The sequence below is a fragment of the Tenebrio molitor genome, chromosome 2, assembly GCF_963966145.1.
Source record: "Tenebrio molitor chromosome 2, icTenMoli1.1, whole genome shotgun sequence".
Taxonomy (NCBI): domain Eukaryota; kingdom Metazoa; phylum Arthropoda; class Insecta; order Coleoptera; family Tenebrionidae; genus Tenebrio; species Tenebrio molitor.
This window is the reverse complement of record NC_091047.1, coordinates 16,707,505-16,727,305: the sequence shown is the minus strand read 5'-3', so window position 1 is coordinate 16,727,305 and position 19,801 is coordinate 16,707,505. Positions and strand designations below refer to the sequence as shown.

The 19,801-nt window shown below is 34.0% G+C and overlaps 2 long non-coding RNA genes across 3 annotated transcripts; one reads left to right on the top strand and one right to left on the bottom strand.

The window, feature by feature from the left end:
* Positions 1-869: 869 nt before the first annotated feature.
* LOC138124701 (uncharacterized) lies at positions 870-2,393 on the bottom strand. The gene is made up of 2 exons (XR_011157245.1): positions 1,649-2,393; positions 870-1,583 (listed from the first exon to the last, which is right to left on the bottom strand). It is a non-coding gene; the product is annotated as an uncharacterized lncRNA (long non-coding RNA).
* A 4,956-nt stretch (positions 2,394-7,349) lies between these two features.
* Positions 7,350-12,918, top strand: LOC138123862 (uncharacterized). Of its 2 annotated transcripts, XR_011156924.1 has the most exons (4): positions 7,350-8,823; positions 8,870-9,040; positions 9,092-10,961; positions 11,008-12,918. It is a non-coding gene; the product is annotated as an uncharacterized lncRNA (long non-coding RNA). The 2 variants fall into 2 exon arrangements; XR_011156923.1 differs by having other exon boundaries at positions 7,350-9,040.
* Positions 12,919-19,801: the final 6,883 nt, after the last annotated feature.

Sequence of the window (19,801 nt, the reverse complement as noted above, 5' to 3'; positions counted from 1 at the left end):
TCAGAAGCAAGTAAGACGATTCTACATTTATCAAAAACTGAAGATGTCATATTTTTGACAAGAATAATTTGAAATTGTCGTGTATATTGACCTTAATACTTTATTTACATTTAAAGTGTCAAAAAGTGACGACCAAAGTATTTTGGCCGCGATAGTACCTACATACTTAAGGATGAACTGGAGTAACAATCTCAGCAAAAAGTTGCGGATCTCTTATAATGCTATGAAACCTTTATTACGAGAAATCAATATTTGAAAAAATAGTTTTTAATTTTTGGAAACGAATTGTAATGAGTTGCAAGTAAATTTTGTGTTTATTTTCTTGATATTTAGATAATTACTTACATGTGATTTTACAATCTTTTGACTAAGACTGTACGTGAAAGTAAACAAAAGCACACTGAATTTCAATTTTCATTGATTTCTGTTAAAGTTCTTAACGTAACTGCAGTAAAACGTGCGATATGAGTGTAATGTTGCATACCGACGTGAATTATATGCATTTTGTTCACTTTTATTGAAATTAAAACAGATACATAACCTCAAAAACCGTGTTTTTCCACATGTAATTAGCGATTACAAGGAAAATCCTCGACCAACTTTTTTTGTAAATTCATTAAAAAATTCTACGATATCGATACTTTATGTGTGAAAAATTAAAGAAAAATTGGCCATTTTGAAATATGTTTTTTCCAACGTCAAGTCTGAAAATGACATTTCCATCACTCAATTTAAAGAGGAAAGTAGGCGTTTGCATCACATGTGAGGAAAGTAAATCACTTCCCTCACTAGTGGGGAAAGTAATAAAAAATAATTTGTTCCTCATTTAGGGAATTTCATTTAAATAACCTTCTGATATAATTATACAATTATTGTAAGAATTCTTTATTAACATAGTTATTACATAGTTAACTTTTTTTATCGGTATTATAAAAATTAAATGTACAATTTTCTGCATGAATTGAAACTCCAACTGTGTCTGATTTATTTGCTAAATAATGTGTCGATACAGAGCTCGACGTTGACGCCACATTAGCAATTCTGTTTGGTTTCTCGGATAAGTTATTTCCAAGTATTTTTGTAGCGATCGAAATTTTATTTTGAATTGAATTTTCGATATAGCCCTCTGCTACTGCCGAGGACTTCCAGCCTCCATGGCTTTTTAATGTGAGTAAGTCAGCTCCAGCATCTACCAACAAGGACGCTGATGTTCTCCGCCAACAGTGCCCCGTGTAAGAAGAAGCATCTGGTATTTTCAAGTAATTTGCAATAATGGCCGGTACTTTGGCAAATTTGTTTATTCCTACGGGTTGAACGGTACATTTACCCTTTTGATAGTTCACAAACAATCGCCGATGTTCTGTAAGAGGTGATCTTAGAGAAACATATTTTCTGTATATCTCAATCAAATTCAAATCATTTGCTAGTTCATTTTTCACTACTGTGAATACACGACTTTTTCCTGTTTTAGAGTCCGGTATATTTATTATCAATACTGATTGGGTGTCTTGTATGTCGTCAATTGTCATATTTTTCAATTCGTCGCAGCGGCAAGCACCCGACAATCCAATAATTGCAATAACCTGCACAATTAAGAAAAAAATTATTAATGAAAATTAATGTAAAAATTAGCAATTATTTAGTTTACCTTCATTAAGAGGAATTCTTCATCATGGGCCGTTGATAAGAACTTGAATATTTGCTCTCTTGAAAATATTTTTGATTTTTTGGCCTTATAACCAACGGATTGTCTTTTTAGAAATGCAACCAACTTACAATATTTACTAATGTCAACATTATTTTTGACAACCAAGCTTGCTTTCAGCATCGAATATCGTGACCATAAAGTCGATGATTTTTGCACTTTGGCTTGTTCCGACATGTACCCCAAAACTACCGACTCTGAAAAGCTTTTAATTTTTTTTTCTTGTCTCCATCTCATGAACATATCATATTCCCTTTCATAGCGTGCTCGCGATTTGAGAGGTAACAACTCCAAAGTTACCAAGTTCGCTGCCTCTTTTACTTCTGGTGGAGTATTTGGTAAATCTTCATCACTATCTACTTCCATCACTATTTCAATTCTTCTTTAGTTTTGGAAAAAACACGGCTTGACATTCAATAAATTAAATTTTATTGTTTACTGTGAGCATGGAAACGTGATTTTCAAATTTTAAATTTTACTTCTATGTTGATTTGTATAAAATAATAAATTGATAATACCTATCCAAGATAAACCGAAAAACTCTTGACGTTGGAAAAAATAGTATGTTACATACGTGAGGAAAGGTCCATTGCAAAACTTGAATGATTAGATCAACTCGCTATCGCTCGTGATCCAATTCTCATTCTCGTTTAGCAATGCATCCCTTTCCTCACTTATATAACAATATACTATTTTATCAATTTTTATGCGACCATTTCTCATAAGAACACGTGTAAAATATCACGAAACTTTAAAAGGTAATAACTTTAAAATTCCTCGACCAAATTTTTTTAAATTTGGCACAGTACTTTAGAATGGATGAAAGGACTATTGTACCAATTTTAAGCAAATTTCGCCATTTTTCAATGTTACTCCAGTTCATCCTTAAAAGTTAAAACTTTCTTAAAAATATTTTGCAGGGAAGATTGCGTGAATATATGGTTACTATAGTTTGGTTCTCATGAGTTTGTTGTAAACAATGAGAAGGGCGAAAAAATTTCAAATATCCCAAGGGAGTTATGAGTAGTTTTTCATAATGTGTATCTGTCGCAGGCATATATCAGAATTAGGCTTTTTGCAAAAAACCTAGGCGTTTTGCAAAACAGCGTCACTTTGAATAATAACTTTCAATTATTCAAAATGACTTGCCGTTTTCAGTCATTTTGCAAAATGCCTGATGGCAGTTAGGCATATTGAAGACATCACAATATACTGTTGTAAATGACTAGGCATTTTGAACAAATTATTTTATCATGCGCAGTACGTATACATTTCTAACCTAAATCAAAGGCTGCGATCAAAAGCTGAGAGTGCGCTGTTGGACAGATACACCATGATTATAAGTTATAATTATTCTCTACTAGCTGACCCGGCGAACTTCGTACCGCCTCAGAATCAATAAATGTTGTGTTAACTTATTAGCTGAATTGAATTAAGTTTTTTTATTAAGATAAAATGAATAATCAAAATGAAGGAGATTTAAGTTTTTTCGGTAAATTCATTTGCAAGAAGTGAGAGTATAATGAGCAGTAGAGCAAATTGCTGTGTCCCGAGTTGTAACTAACTATACAGTGAATTTTTTATCAATGAACCATAAGAATTGACATGGTGTAAACTTTATTTCATGTCCGAAAAATAATTTTGAAATTAGCAATTGACGCGAAATAAAGTTTATACTTTATACCATGTAAATCTCTATGGTTCATTGATAAAAAAATTCACTGTATAAAAATAATCCAGAATTAACAATCACCATAAACGGATTGAATATTTTAATGAGTTTGGTTGGGATGCAGTCAACATCTGACGGGAAGAAAATATGGAAAATTAAATTAAAAATTGGAAAGAGAATTACTAAGCATATGCGTGTTTGTTGGAAACATTTTGTAGATGAATATTTTGTTCCACTGGTTTGTTGGTTTGATGGTTTGGACGCACTGTTCACTTGTTTGATAATTTCAAGGTTAGGTATGCCGCACAGCAATAAATGTTCAACCCTAAAACAGCTTCCCCCGTGACGTAGCATTACTTGGAGTAATTCTAAAAGTTACTTCTCGATCCCACTATTCTCTAATTTTGTCTTCAGTGTGCCGCACTGAATTTCTCCACATTTCTGGGGTAATTTGTCGGAGGGCTTGCCATGCCCTCAGAAATTTAATGTTTGGGATGGTATTTTTAATAATCAAATTATTGGGCGATTTTAGTAGTAAATTTAAACACAAACATATTTCGACATTTTGATAAATGTGAATAAAAATGTTTCTAATAACTTGACCATTTAACAAATGTTAAATTTAATCAATTTCTTAATGAAGTAGGTACCTGAAATCACGCAAAAACTATTTTTCATGTTAAATTCCTATGGTCAGGTTTGGTAGTTGACACTCGGTATTGAACACAGTTTTAGATTCACTGAGTTCCGGACAAGTGTCAAAGCAGGCAAGTTTTATTACTAAACCCAAGATTTAAAATGAATGGACTATAGCATTTAAATAATTACAGACAGTTGACGTACTTAAATGCATAATTAGTTATATACAGGTGCGATACACTGAATATGTGAATAAGCCCATTTCTAGCGTTAGCCATGACATAGTAGCGGGAATGTTCGCAATTTCTGCAGGGATGTTAGCCTTGTAGGGTCCTTTGATGGTTGATATAAACGCGAGATTTAAAAAAAAAACACAAACAAAATTGCAAGGGGACAAATCGGGCGAGCGGGTTCTCTACTACAAATTGCCCCTTATTGAGGTGAGACTCCAGTTCTTCGTCTTGTCACACTCCCGGTTTGTCTGAAATCATGGTCTAAACGTAGTGACCCATGTAACAATTGATTTCTGGTTCGCGACACGACCCAACATTGAAGCGATTTCGGAAGGGTTGCGATCACAGAAAATCAGTTTGAAAAGTAGACCTCAACGGCAAACGCAGGCTTTCCACTCTTCTAACGCATGATGGCAGCTGACAGGGGGATAGGGAACAAATCTTTAAAACCACGGCTTTCGAATGAGACCACCCCCGCCCCATTACGACCCCTACAGTCTGAATAGCGCGCATTTCAAAAAAGGAAGTTATGTTGTCGCACCCTGTACAATGCAAAAGTACGTGTTGTTGATCACCATTGATCACACTTGGTGTTAAAACTCAGCTAACGTTAAATCTCAATTAAGTTCAAATTGTCGATGCGCGCACAATGACAGATTGTGACAGATGACATAACCTTTCAAAATGAATTTTCTTCATAATTTTTTTTTCGTTAGTTATTCCATGTTTTAATAGTTATTCTGCTAATCGGGGCGGAGACAAATCCAACAATATAAAGATCATAAAAATCTGTCCAGCCGTTCTTGAGTTATAAATAGCGTAACTAACCCGACTTTGTTTTATACAGGGTCTCTATAAATGATTGTCGGGTCCAGCCAGCCATGGAAACTTGTCAAATTTTGAATGTGCCGCTTTGTTCGGCAATTAATGAATGTCACATTTTCAGGTTAGGTTGTTGGCTTTTAACCAGAGATAAGTTTCAACTGTGCTTTACTCTTGCTAACATTAATGTATTTATTATTTAATATCAACACCCACAGGGGAACAATTATTGCCCCCATCGTACCGCCACACACTGTACAGGAATTGGTATGAGAACAAATCCAAACAGATAAATATTGAGAACACCTTGTCCTCGTATACCACAATACAATACTTGATACTGCCTTTTTGTCTGCTTTAGTGCTTTCACATTTCTTGTTTTATGCTAGTGGTAAATACGACCTAGACTGAATTGTCGAATATGGTATTGACTCCCATTTTTTCTTCCAATATAAATAACAGTGTTTTTCATAACAAGTAAGTCTTACTGGTTTTTCAATAAAATCAAATGTATTCAACAACATAATTTACAACACTAAAAAACGATAACAAATAGGTATTTTTTTATAAAATAGATTGAGAATGTCCCCCATTAACTTCTAAACACTTGACAATTCTTCATTTATTTTCAAAAATATTTTGCAGCTTTTCTTAGTTAAGGGTAGGTATAGCAACACTGCTATCCACAGTTCCACACACCAATTTTCAAAACATGTAAAGGAGTCTCTACAAATTGGTGTGGATTCTCAGCACTCCAAATTATGAAATTGAGGTGATTTTCAAACTGAACACAACTTTGATAATCTGCAGGTTGGAGTTTTTGTACAACACTAATTTTATAAAGATGCAGTTGTAGCCTATTTTTAATGATTTTGTGACAAGTGCATGGTGGTACACCTGATTGTTGAGATAAACAGGCTATTGATATCTGTAGTCTTTTCCACCATTTCTTTCAAATCCTTGAGTATTTCATCAGATACTGGTGCTCGTCCTAATGATTTACCCCTGCTAATTGTTCTGATTGTTAAAAATCTGTTCACAATGTTGTTCAGATATTTTGATGGAATTCATTTTTACAAACAGATAATTCCCCATTATTAAACCTTCCATTTCGAAAGTAAAAAACAACAATGAACGTGTTCTGTTCAACAGAATAAACCATTGTAAAGAAAATAAAGCTAAAATAAAACATAAAACATTAAAGCATAACCTCACAAATTTTGCCAGTGTTTTTACCTCTAAAAGCGGACGTCCTTGCAATTTTTATTGAAAAATACTGATTTTTGGTGTATATTAACTGTGATTAACTGCGATAAAACGAATATAAGGAACCAAAACTCGACTGACAAGCGCAAACGAAACGTCAGTCACTAATGTCAGAAGTGACCGTGAAAACGAACTAGAATTTGGCATCGGTTTCAAAAAAGCGGAACAGTAAATTTTTTTTCCAAGGCTGGCTTGACCAGACAATCATTTATAGAGACCCTGTATATACAGACCGAATTGGTCGAGGCAAATACTTACTACGTACTTATTCCTCATCAAATGTTGAGTCCTTAAAACCCTCGCTATGCTCGTGTTTTAATCTTGTCCCTCGGGCAATTAGAAAAGTCCAATTTACACAGAAACTCGTTGCATAAATAACTATAACATGGTTTTCACGTTGCAACACAACATTTTTATTGGAATGGCTTATTTTGAAGTGGGATTTATAATCCAATTACTGGTTGGCAGTACTTGCTTCAAGCAACGTATAATCACTAATCAGTTTTGGGAACTGTTTCCCGAATTTTTGGTCACTTTCGACGCATTTCAGCAACATTTCATGCTAGTATTTGAAGGCTGCTTAAATATAGGAAACGTAACTAAACAAAAACCAACTGGCAGACCCTTTACTCTAAATGAAGAAGTTGTCGAGGATATCAGAACTCAATGTAAAGAAATCCCAACACCTCCATAAGAAGGCTGTCCATGCAAACAGGTTTGCGCCTTATCCTTCCTATTCCACCAATTTGTTGTTATGTATTTCAAGTTGTTTTTTTTTTGTACCGTTGATTTTTATAAAGTTGACTCAAGTTGCAAAAAACCATTTTGCATTTGCAACAGCGCTTTTATGGCATTAATCATTTGAAATTACTTTAAAACTGTACTTATATGGAAAATATTCAATCCAAACTATGATTTTCTGGTCCCCTTGTGCCTTTATTTGGTTAGAAAATATTGAAAAAAGGCTGTTGCAAATGACAAGTGGTTTTTTGCAACTTGAGTCAACTATACATACATAATCTACTGTCGCTGTTGATTTCATGTCAAAAGACAAAAGACGTATCCGGTTGCAGCATTGCAAACAGTTGAGTAACAAAATGCTCTTAATTGTATTGCCAACTCAAACAGTCCTTTTTGATCACCCGGTATTTTGGACATTGTACTGCGTTATGTAGGCCACCATTGCATAATTTGTAATGTGCAATAGCTTCGATTAAATTGCAATAAAATATGACATTCACTGTAATTCTGGCGCACAAATTAGACTAGATTTTGATATTTACGGTTTGGTTTGATCACACTCTATTTAACGTTGATCCTTTAATGTTTAAATTAAATTGTGTATTGTGTGTATATGTATACACATTTTTATTTTGTTGGTGGAAAGTTGCCACAGAAATAACTAAAACACTCAAAATGGGTTCTTAATTACTCCAATGGATCGACAATTAATAAATACATACATATCTACTAAAACATTCTTGTTATGACAACAATAAGGTTTCTCGATTCAATATGAAATAAATTGATGAATTAGACACCTGCGAATGTTGTTTTTTACAATGTGTGTGCTCGAAGACATACCTATTTGGATGAGACTTCTCTTTAGGCTTCATGGGGTTATCCAATTCCCGACAAAAACGTCCACTGACACTCTTTCCAAAACTGTTCCTCGGTTATGGTGCATTCCTTTGTACGTCTGTTATTTTTACATTTGTGTGATGTGGTTAACAAATAGTTTTGCCACTCCGTACGCAAATGAAGTAATGCACAACGTCGAGATAACAGCTTTGCTCTTAGGTACGATCTTGATGGGTCTTAACATTGTTGTTTTTTATCGCCGAAACAACAGTCTCCACCTCTTATTGCTGAAAATAAATGACATCAAAGTCGTTCTAATGCCCACCTCGTCGATAATTCCACATCAAAGTTCCGACTGGTTAGAACTAATTGTTTTTGTCTTGTATTTAATCAACATCATTTTCGCTTTTTTCTTCGACATGGCAATATATTTTCTCTTTTGTTACATTCCTATTACTACAAGCTGCTTAAATCACGTGTTTCTGAGTAAAGTGTTGGCAAACATTCGCCACCAGTTCGACGTGATCGATCAATATCTACAGAAGCAAATCAATTGTGTCGACTTGCATACAATTTTTCCTTTCACTAAAGTCGAAAAAATTAGAGAACTCAAAGAAGCCGAGAAGAGTTTTAACATTTACCGCATGGAAGAGTTGTCTCTTCTTCATTACGATCTGGTCAACTTGGCTGTTGCGGTTAGCAGACTCTTCGATGTTACAACGATGGTTGCGATGGTAGTATGGTTCGTGTGGGTGATTGATACGTTCTATATGCTCGTAATTTTTGCGGTGAATCAAATACAGATGGAATCACCGTTTATTAATTTATTCATGACGACAAGTTCGCTGTTCTTTTTGGTGTGGTTCTTTTTAATGGTGCGAATGTACAGTCGCACGCAGCAGACGGTAAGAAAATGGTTACAAGTGTACAAATTAATTTCGAGACTTTCAGGCGAATAAAATGGCTACAAATGTTCACGAAATATGGAATTTTTATAATTCTAGAGGGGAAGTGGACAAACAAGTGTGTCATCTACAACTGATCTCGGTTAGATTACTCAACACCAAGCTACAGTTCACTGCAAGACATTTTTTTAATCTGGACTGGACTTTTTGTCACACGGTGAGTCTGACCACTCAATCTGACTATAATAATTTGTCATCTTGTTGTTAGATGATAGCTGCAGTTACCACATACGTAGTCATCCTTGTTCAGTTTCGCATTTAAAAGAACATTTACAAACAACGATGGAGTACCGGAAATAACAAATACAATATTTCATAAGTTTTGTCAATATTATAACCAAAAAAACGCAAAAAATAATCGGGTGGTGGAGGGAAATAACATCTCTTTAATGATGTTAAAAATACACGGTATCTTACACAGGTCAGAAAGAGGAAAATTTTAAACTTGCAACTAAATCATTATGTCTGCGATTTAAAAATTATCTGTGGTGTCATTTTTAGATTATGTATCTGCAACTTCATATTACTGCTACTAGTGCTATTATTATTTTTTCTTTATACCATACTGTTATTAGGATTTATCAGTACTCAATGCTTGATTGATATGACACCTATAACAGTCTAGGCCGTTATTCAAAATTATAGGCCGTTATTCAAAATTATCAGACCGAGGCCGTTATTTTTGCTGCCGTTGCTACGGTTACGGCACAAATGACAACTAAATTTAATTTTTGAAGTAAAGAGAAATGTCAGTCTTACAAATAAATCATCGTTAAATGTTAAGTATTATTGGTATAAAGAAAACTATAAAACAACATACGGCCGATATGGATTTAACAGACTCGGTTGATTATAAAATCTCAACCTCGTCTGTTATATAACCCATATCGGCCTAATACCGTTATATACTATTAATTATGTGTACTCCCTGTATATTTATTTTGGTTGGCCGAAAATGGTCAACAGACATAATTGAAATATTCAAAATGTGTTGTTAATAACGAAAATGGGTCAAGAGTTAATAATATCTGATACCTAAAACGTTTTTGTTATGACAACGACAAGGTTTTTTCCTGCAATATGAAAATTGGTCCTTTCAAGATAAAAATTATAATAAATAATGAACTAAACACTGTGTAAGTGTTGTTTGTACAATGTGTGTGCTTGAAGACATACCCATTTGGATGAGACTTCTTTTTAGGGTTTATGGAATCCTTCAATTTCCCTCGAAAATGCCGACCGACACTCTTTCTAAAATTATTGCTCGTTTATGGTGCATTCCTTTATACATGTTTCATTTTTACACTTTTGTGATGTGGCTAACAAACGCTGTTAGCAGTCCATACCTAAACGAAGTACGGGAAAACGTGGACTTCATGGCTTCGTTGTTATGTATGCTCGTGATCGGCATTAACATTGTCGTTTCCCATCGTCGAAGCAACAGTCTCCACCTCATATTGCTGAAAATAAAAGAAATCAAATCCCTTCTAACGGCCGCCACGTCGAAAAATCCATCGCAAAGTTCCGACTGGCTTGAACTAATTCTTCTTCTGTCGTGTTCGCTCAACATAATTTTGGCTTTTTCTTTCGACATGGGAATTTATGTTCTTTTTTTTTACATCCCCTCAAGTATAAGTTGTCTGAATCATGTGTTTCTGAACAGAGTGTTGACAACCATTCGCAATCAGTTCCAAGTGATCGACCAACATCTGCAAAAGCAAATTAATCGTGTCGACTTGAATACAATTTTTCCTTTGACTAAAGTCGAAAAAATTAGACAACTTAAAGAAGCCGAGAAGACTTTTAACATTTGTCGTATAGAAGAGTTGTCCCTTCTTCATTTCGATCTGGTCAATTTGGCCATCGAGGTTAGCAAACTCTTTGATGTTACAACGCTGGTTGCGATGGTAACGTGGTTTGGGATGGTCATTGATACGATCTATACGATTATATTTTGTGTGATGAATGGAATACAGATGGACCCGCCGTCTCTTTTTTGGTATACGTTAACAACCTTGCTGTTTTTTCTGTTGTGGTTTTTTTTTATGGTTCGGATGTATAGCCGTACTCAACAGACGGTAAGAAAATAGTTTGGAGTTTTCACATTGATTTCGGAGTTTTCAGGCGAATAAAATGTCTACATATGTCCATGAAATATGGAATTTTTACAACTCCAAAAGTGAAGTGGATACACGAGTGCTTCATCTACAGTTGATCTCGGTCAGATTGCTTAACATCAAGTTACAGTTTACCGCAAGAAACTTTTTTCATTTGGATTGGACTTTCTGTCATACGGTGAGTGTGAACAGTCAAACTGAATGTGATAATTTTGTCATTCGTAGATGATAGCTGCGGTTACGACATACGTGGTCATTCTTATTCAGTTTCACATCTAAACGGTTAGACACAAAACTTACAGACAAAAACAGAGGACTACAAACAACAGATAAAATCTTTTATAATAATTATTATTGTGAATATAATACAATTTTAATGTAGACAATCTATCAGTTGTGTAATTTTAGAGGATGTTATTATTGATGTTTACATTATTATTTATTAAATACGTAAGACAAGGATAGTATGAAAGTTAGAAAACCATAAAGTAAATTATTATGACTGAATTAATGAAAACGAACAATCGATATCTGAGTCACCATCAAACTTAGTACTTGCTTAATTTTCGAACATGTATTTACTACCACACACCCCAGCTCTCGTAAAATTTATCTACAGAGTGATCGGAATAGTCCAGTTTTCGCTCACAGATTCTGAAAATAAATGTATAAAAGTTTATCAGCGTGTGTGGTGCGTTCCTTTTTATTCTTTTTTCATCTACATCTGTATTAGCTACAATACATCTTCTCATGATTATGTGAGCGTCTTCGAGCTCATAGACAAATTTACTAACGTTGAAAACATTTTATACACAACTGCCTGTTGTTTTTATTTTTATCAACGGAGCAGCAGCTTAAAGTCACTCTTGATTCAGACCAACAGCGTAAAATATGACTTCATGACTATGCCTAATCGAAACATCCAATTTGATTGGTTCATATTAGGTCTTGTTGCACTTCTTATATCAAACTTTGCACTTATTCCGTTCATGAGTACGGATTCTCTTTTCTTAATCTATACTTATTTTCCTCTCATCTTAACTTGTTTCGACAGTATGTTTCTAAACGACATTATGAAGCAGCTCTCTCTTAAATTCGAAATGATTAACAATAACTTCCAGCAACAAATCGAGTCGTCTAGTTTATCAAAAATATTTCCTCTTGCTAAAACACAACAAATTGAAGTTTTGGAAAAAAATGAGCTCGATTTTAAGATTCAGCGAATTCAAAAATTGTCACATCTACACTACGACTTGGTGAATTTAGCAGAAGAAATTTGTAAGAATTTTGAAATCACCATAATAGTGTCTTTGTTGTGTTGGTTTGAAAATGTAATCGAAACGGTTTACTACATTGTCTTCATAACAGTGAATGGCACAGGAACAACCTTTAATTTTGTTATTAATGGCATTTATCTTCTCTATGGGTTCTACTGGCTTTTCGTGTTGGTGGGAATTTTTAGTGGTGTTCAGGATAAAGCTAACAACACTGTGTCTCTTGTTCATGATATTTGGAACAAATATGCAATGTCTGGAAAAATCAACAAGAAAATACGTCATCTTCAATTGGTCTCCGTTAGACTTCTTAATACGAGACTCCAGTTTACTGCAAGAGATTACTTTAATTTGGACTGGACATTTTGTCATATGGTGATAATTAATTTTTGTTTCAACATTTCCTCAATTTTTTTTTCAGATGATAGCAGCAGTTACCACTTACGTAGTAATACTCATCCAGTTTCACATTTAGTTTAATCTAATTTATCTGATTAGTATTATGTAATTGTTTGTCCAGTTGTCTTAAAGAAAATATGACATAAATAATTTTTACTCGGAGAAGTACAGAATTTTGTTTCTTCTAGTTTCGAGTTTCTGTTTTGAAACAAAATTTGAAAACAGGAATTAAAATCACATAAGTAGACAAATGTTTAAAAATTTCATCAGTAGTCATATTATTTGTAATTTTTTAGATTAAAGTAGCTGCACTTATGCTTACAATAAATGTTTAAACAATTAAACTGTAAATTATAATGACAATTTCATCACTTTTCCTTAATAGTCTTCCATAAAAAATGTAAAGAACTATCTACAGTATTTATGCTACATTATTCTCACAAAATACGAAAATAATAGTTTATTTAACGTATTCGTGTGTAAATTTACGAGTTGAATACAAAGTTTTCTTATTCGACACGCCCCTTAAAGGCTCCAAATCGCTTAAAATCTTTAAAATTAACTTGACGTTTCATTTTGACAAGTTGGGACATTTATCAAAATCCGTTCACACAGGAGAAAATTCTCAAATTTTGATAGTGTCGAACAAAAAACTTTTTTTGTTCTGCGGTAACATTGACAATAAATTATGAAACGTTGACCAGTTTCATAAGAGCTTCTTATTCTTATTTATTTGTCCTTGACATATATGCAAAAGACCTAGAGCCAGTTTATAGAAAGAGAATTTAAATTTTAATGCGCGATTAACCCATGAATCCGAAATTTCGATTGGTTCAATTTAATCACGTGTTCAGTTAATCTCGCATTTGATTATGATTAACTTTCTTCTGTGTACTGGCCCGCACTGTTAGAACTTTTTCCAGAGAAAAAGAAAAATAAGTATTGGAGGCAGCGTTTTTTTTTGCTGAAAAATTGTTATCATACTTCGGCGATCAGACCAAACGTAGTCTTGAGGCGACAAATCCCTTTTAAAAACGTATTTAAACCCAAAAAGAGGCAACGAAAAAATGTCCGTATATTACCGTTGCTAAGTGACCATTCATGGACAGTTTTTTTGTTCGTTAGTCAACAAATTCTATCGCGCGTTCAAATGAAATCCTGGGCTGGGAAGACGTTGGAAACCGTCAATTGTTGTGTTTTTTAAAGCGTAGATTTATTGGAGTATGTTGACAGCTAACCTAAAATTTAAAGCCAAGAAAATCTTTCTCTTTTTCTCTCTTTGCAATGTTTTACATTAAAAATTGAATAACTTAACGATTCCTATTCTCGACCCAAATATCTATGGACACCCTTTGCTGAAAACAAACATGTTCAATTATGTCCCGATTAAACATAAACAAACGTCTTTCGTATCAAACGGCGGGAAATTCAAACTCTACACTGTTCTGAACAGTTTAATTTTTCCAACGCCTACTCAGCCCAGGATTTCATTTGAACGCCCGATACAGTCTATTCCATTTAAGAATGCAGTAGATGTCGCTTTGAATGGAGAACGTTTCACACTGGCGAACGCGGCAAATATAAATTTAAAACATTAACAAAAAAAAAGTTATAAAGGAACGTACGGTAGTAGTATTTTAATAACAAAATTGTAGTTTAATGATGCGTTTGATACAAAAACTCGATAAGTTTGACAGTAATAACCAAAAAATCCATCAGATATAAAATTTTGACAATACTTTTCAAAAATCTAGCATTGCCTTGGTGTAAACTTTTCCCTCATTTTGACCAATCAACGACGGGAAAATAGTCCCTATGCTATTCTATACTGCATAATTAAATGGAATAGAGTAATAGACTTTAGGTCGGGGATAATAAATGGGAAACCATCTTGACATTATTTATACACCTCCCTGATAAGAAAGTATGTCAAGGAAAGATGGTTCAAAAGTCGATACTAATGTAATTACTTATGTACATATTTCATTGTCATTACTAAATTCAATAAGTGTTCAATTTTCGAGCATGTCTCTGCTACCAGTAAGTAAAAATGTCAAAAACATCATTCGTTGCACACCATTTAATGAAATTGCTTGATTGTACACACGCGGCCACCCAAAAGTGCACGATATCTGACGCAGATTTCTCAATTTTTCTCTAGATTGAAACGGGATCTGTCCAGTGGCGTTCGTCTTGAATGCTATTTTTAATGAGAAATGTATGTTTTGTTTAAAAAAAGTCAAGCTTCTAAAGTTAGTCTTGAAGAAATTATAATACCCATGTAATATTACCATATTAATGCCTTTAATTACAAAATTAACCAAATTGTTGTCTTGTTGAACATTAGAAACTCTTCCTACCCCTACCCGCACTGGCCTTTGTATTCTATTTTGTTGCCATCGTCGTTTTAAGTTAAATATACAACTTTTACTGATATGCAATTCGGCAGCTACAGCAACCAAAGACCAGTTTTCTTCTATTTTAGCAATGGCTCTAGCAGCTTGAATTGATGTGAGATGTCTCAGAATGTCAATTTTTAATTTTTTTACGAAACTGTCAATCAAATAATGACATTTCCGTGCGCCTATGTTTTAAAGCATAAACTACAGTTGGTTGCAAAAAAAAACGGGAAATGAAAATTCTCCTAATGTAAATTTGGTTTTGTCCATTTGTCAATTAATTGTCTACTTGACAATACCTATCAAATCATTTTTTAAAATGTTATTGAATTTTAACCATAATTTTAACCTATCTTTCGCAAGAAGGTTTCACACCATAAAAATGTGTCAATTTTATTCTGCCAGTTCTGTTTTTTTGCAATCAACTGTACAAAGGGAAAAAAATCGTGCACTTTTGGGTGGCCGCGTGTGTACCTACCGGTACCTACCGAAAACATTGTTATAACAATAGGTAACTAAAGTAACGAAGCATTTTAACCCACAGTTAACTTTAACTGGCGTTGGTGAAGCCGGCCCATAATCATTGCATTTTATTAAATGTCGATGGGACAATGATAAGTTTAATACATTCCTACGGTGTAGTTTTTAGTGGTAATGCATAATTTATTTGTTCGCATTTTAGAAATTAGTTTTCACACTTAAATCAAATAAAAACGTTTTTATACCAATCGATAATAATCAATTTGGAACTTCTTCAATTTATTTATTCAGTGTTTGTAGTAATATGTATTTCGTGAAAGAAATACCATTTTGGGTAAGACTAGTTTATAAATTCTATGGAGTCATTCCTTTTCCGTTGAGTACTCCGTCAACATTTTCTTCAGTTGTTCCGCATCTGTACTGTTTACCTTTCTACATATTTTACATCTATACGTGCACAGTGTGGCTTCAAGACACAATCAATTCTGCGTATTCGATCGATTTGATAGATTACATCGACGTAACTCTCGCCTTAGTGAGTATTTTTGCAATTACTACATCTGTAGTATCCAAATATTGGATATCCAATAAAATCAGTTTGTTGTTGGAGAAAGTACATGACATCAAAGTCGTCTTGTTTTGTGGCACACCAAAGAAACAGAAATATCATTTCAACTGGAGCGAGACAATTCTGGTTACCGCCATTGTTGTCAATTATGCACTAACTCTTTTTACCGACGAATCGAATTTCATTTTCTTTTGTTACATTCCTTCTGGAGTGTGCTGTTTGAACCACTTATTTTTAAGTAATGTCTTGAGGTCGATTCGTGACCAGTTCGATCTGATTAACCATCATCTCCAAAGACAGGTTAATTCCGTCGACTTGGTCAAAATTTTTCCTTTGACTAGGCACGAAAAGATCAAACAACTTAAAGAAAAAGATGTCGCTTCCAATATTCGTCATATCGAACAACTGTCTCTCTTTCACTATGACTTGGTCCATTTGGCCAAAGATATCAACAGCCTTTTTGACGTTACGACAATTGTGTCGATGGCCATGTGGTTTAGTTGCGTTGTCGATGCCAGTTACGACTTCGTTTATTTTGTTGTGAACAAAATCGAACCCGACGCTCCGCTTCAGTTTTGGTACATCCAAGCCAATTTGTTGTTTTTTCTTCTGTGGCTCTTCGTAATGGTTCGCATGTACAGTCGGACCCAACAATCGGTAAGAATGTATTCTGTGTGATCTGATAGATTTGATGAGTTCTAGGCAAATGAAACTTCTAGTCATATTCACGACATTTGGAACCGGTACAGTCTAAAAGGAGAAGTCGATGGGAAAGTGAGACATCTTCAACTGATATCCGTCAGATTACTTAGCACCAAGCTACAGTTTAGTGCTAGAAATTTTTTCAATTTGGACTGGACTTTCTGTCATATGGTGCGTCTCGGAAGTCAAAGGGTTATAATATCTAGTAATGTTTCATTTTTAGATGATAGCGTCAGTTACAACCTATGTTGTCATCCTTATTCAATTCTACATTTAATAGTTTCGGCAATAATTACACGATGCTTTTATTGAATCCACTTAGATTTTCAATCAATTAATTATAATGTGACTTCAATTAAAGCTCATAAATATGGCATGATGATTAAAAATGTATACATAACCGAAACTATACTCATTCTGTTAAGATGTGTTTAATGGAAGAATTACCCTTTTGTCTCGCACTCTTTTACAAATTCATTGGAATTGTTCAGTTTTCATGCAAAAATACTTCTTCGACCTTTTCAAGATATTTACCACGCTTCTGGAGCGTCCCAGTGTGTGCACTTCATTTCTCTTGCTATTATTTTTGGCTTACTTCAACTTATTTTGATAAAAAGAATTTAACTGCAACATTCCAAAAAGTAGACATGGTAGCGTCAGTGGTAAGCAGTTTTACCATGATCACATCTATAGTGATTTTCAAATGGAGAAGTAACAAGCTGAAATTTTTACTGTTAAAACTCAAAGACATCCAAACTACTTTATCACCGGAAACTCACAAACAACGTCTCAACTGGTTTGAAATTATTTTTATTGTGACAGGTGTAGTAAATTTTATAGCCATAATTTATATCTACGACTATAGTAGTGTTATTCTCTTTTCAACTTATTTATCGGCAGGAGTGAGTTCTTTTGACCACTTATTCCTAAATAATGTGCTCAAGTCGATTCGAAACCAGTTCGATTCAATTAATCAAAGTCTACAGACAGAGGTCCAACGTGTCGCATTTCATAAAACATTTTCTTTGAACGGAGCCAGAAAAGTAGAAAAATTGGATATCGGTCATAACATTCGCCGGATCCAGGAGTTGTCTCTTCATCATCTAGATCTAGTGAATCTCTCTCTCGACGTTAGCAAACTCTTTGACATCACTACAATAGTGTCCACGATCATGCTGTTTGGTTACATCATCGACACAGTTTACATTTTTTTACTTGATGTAATCAACGGAACTAAAGGTGATTCAACTTTAGTGCTAGTGCTACCCTTTCTGGGACTGAACATATTGTTTTATTTCTTGTGGGTCTGTTTGATGGTTGGAATGTACAGCTGTACTCAAGAGAGGGTAACGTTTAGATTCAATTCAAAATGTTTATAAGCAATATAAAGATTTTAGGCGAATCAAACTGCCAGTCACGTTCACGATTTGTGGAATCAGTATATTTTGGCACAAGTAAATGATAAAAGTGTGAACCATCTTCAACTGATTTCTGTTAGGCTGTTAAACACCAAACTGCAGTTTACGCTGAATAATTTCTTTAATTTGGACTGGACTTTTTGCCACACCGTAAGTTCCATTGGTTGAATTTTATCATAGTGTATTTTTTTAGATGGTAGCTGCAGTTACCACCTATGTCGTCATATTGGTTCAATTCCAAATATGAAAATCAAGTACTGATCGACAATGAATTCACATTTTTAATGGTTTAATTAATGGCACCCCTTAATTAGTATTTGTTTTTCTGCCAGAAATGTGGTCACATGACAGAAATAAACTTCTGAGATAATATCTTCTACTACTAATAATTCGTTTTAGATTGTGTCCATTAAAATATTAATTATTCAAAGTGTTTATTGAGTCAATCATTAATGAAGTAAAGTACTTTCCCTCCATTTAATTCCGTCAATTTAAGAATGTGTTTGCTTCAAGAGGTACCAACAGTTTTGAAATGTCTCTTCAGATTAACTGGAATTATTCAATTTTCTTCAACTATCCAAAGCAGCTTCCTTTCAAAGATTCTTGCACGTTTCTGGTGCATTCCGTTTTACTCGTATATAATTTATCTTTCTGTCTACTTTAACATGTATGTCCTTGACGAACGAACGACAGACATATCTCTCTCTGCACATAAAATAAAAAATTGTGGAAATATCGCATACTTGTTGATCAGTGTAGTTTGTTTTTATCGAAGAAGCAATAATATAAAATTGTTGTTGTTGAAATTAAACAAAAATCGATATAATTCATTTATTAACAACAGTTTAAAATGTCGAAATTGGTTGGGAATAATTCTGTTTGTAGTGCTATCATTGACGTTTGTTTGTGCTCCTTTTCTGGATATAGGGTTAAACTACTTGATTTATGACATGTTTCCGTTGACTCTGAGCAGCTTGGACATTCTTTTCTTAACCGAAATCATGAATACTGCTTTTAGTAAATTCAAGCAACTCAACTCTATAATGCAACGTCAAGTCAGTTCACCAGATTTTTTCAATCTGTTTCATTTGAGTAAAGGCGCAAGGATTCAAGACCTTGATGAAAATGAAATTACTTTTAACATTCAACGGATGCAAGAATTGTCTCATTTTCACTCTGACCTGGTCGATACAGCAAACGAGATCTGTCAGAATTTTGAGATAACAATAATTGTCGAACTGGTTGGATGGTTTGAAAACATAATCATTATTATCTATACTGGGATTTCCCTTATTGTGAACAAAGAAAATCGGTATCCGAGTGAATATGCGATTTGCATAATTTTCACTTTTTACCTGTTCTGTTGGCTTTTCGTTTTGATAGAGAGTTTTACTCGTGTTCAAAATCAAGCTGATTTAACAGCTTTTTATATACACGATGTTTGGAATAAGTATGCTGGAGATGGAAAAATCGACCGAAGAATTCGTCATCTTCAACTCATCTCGATGAGGCTTCAAATCAACAAGATTAACTTCACGGCAAGGAATTTTTTTAAGCTAGA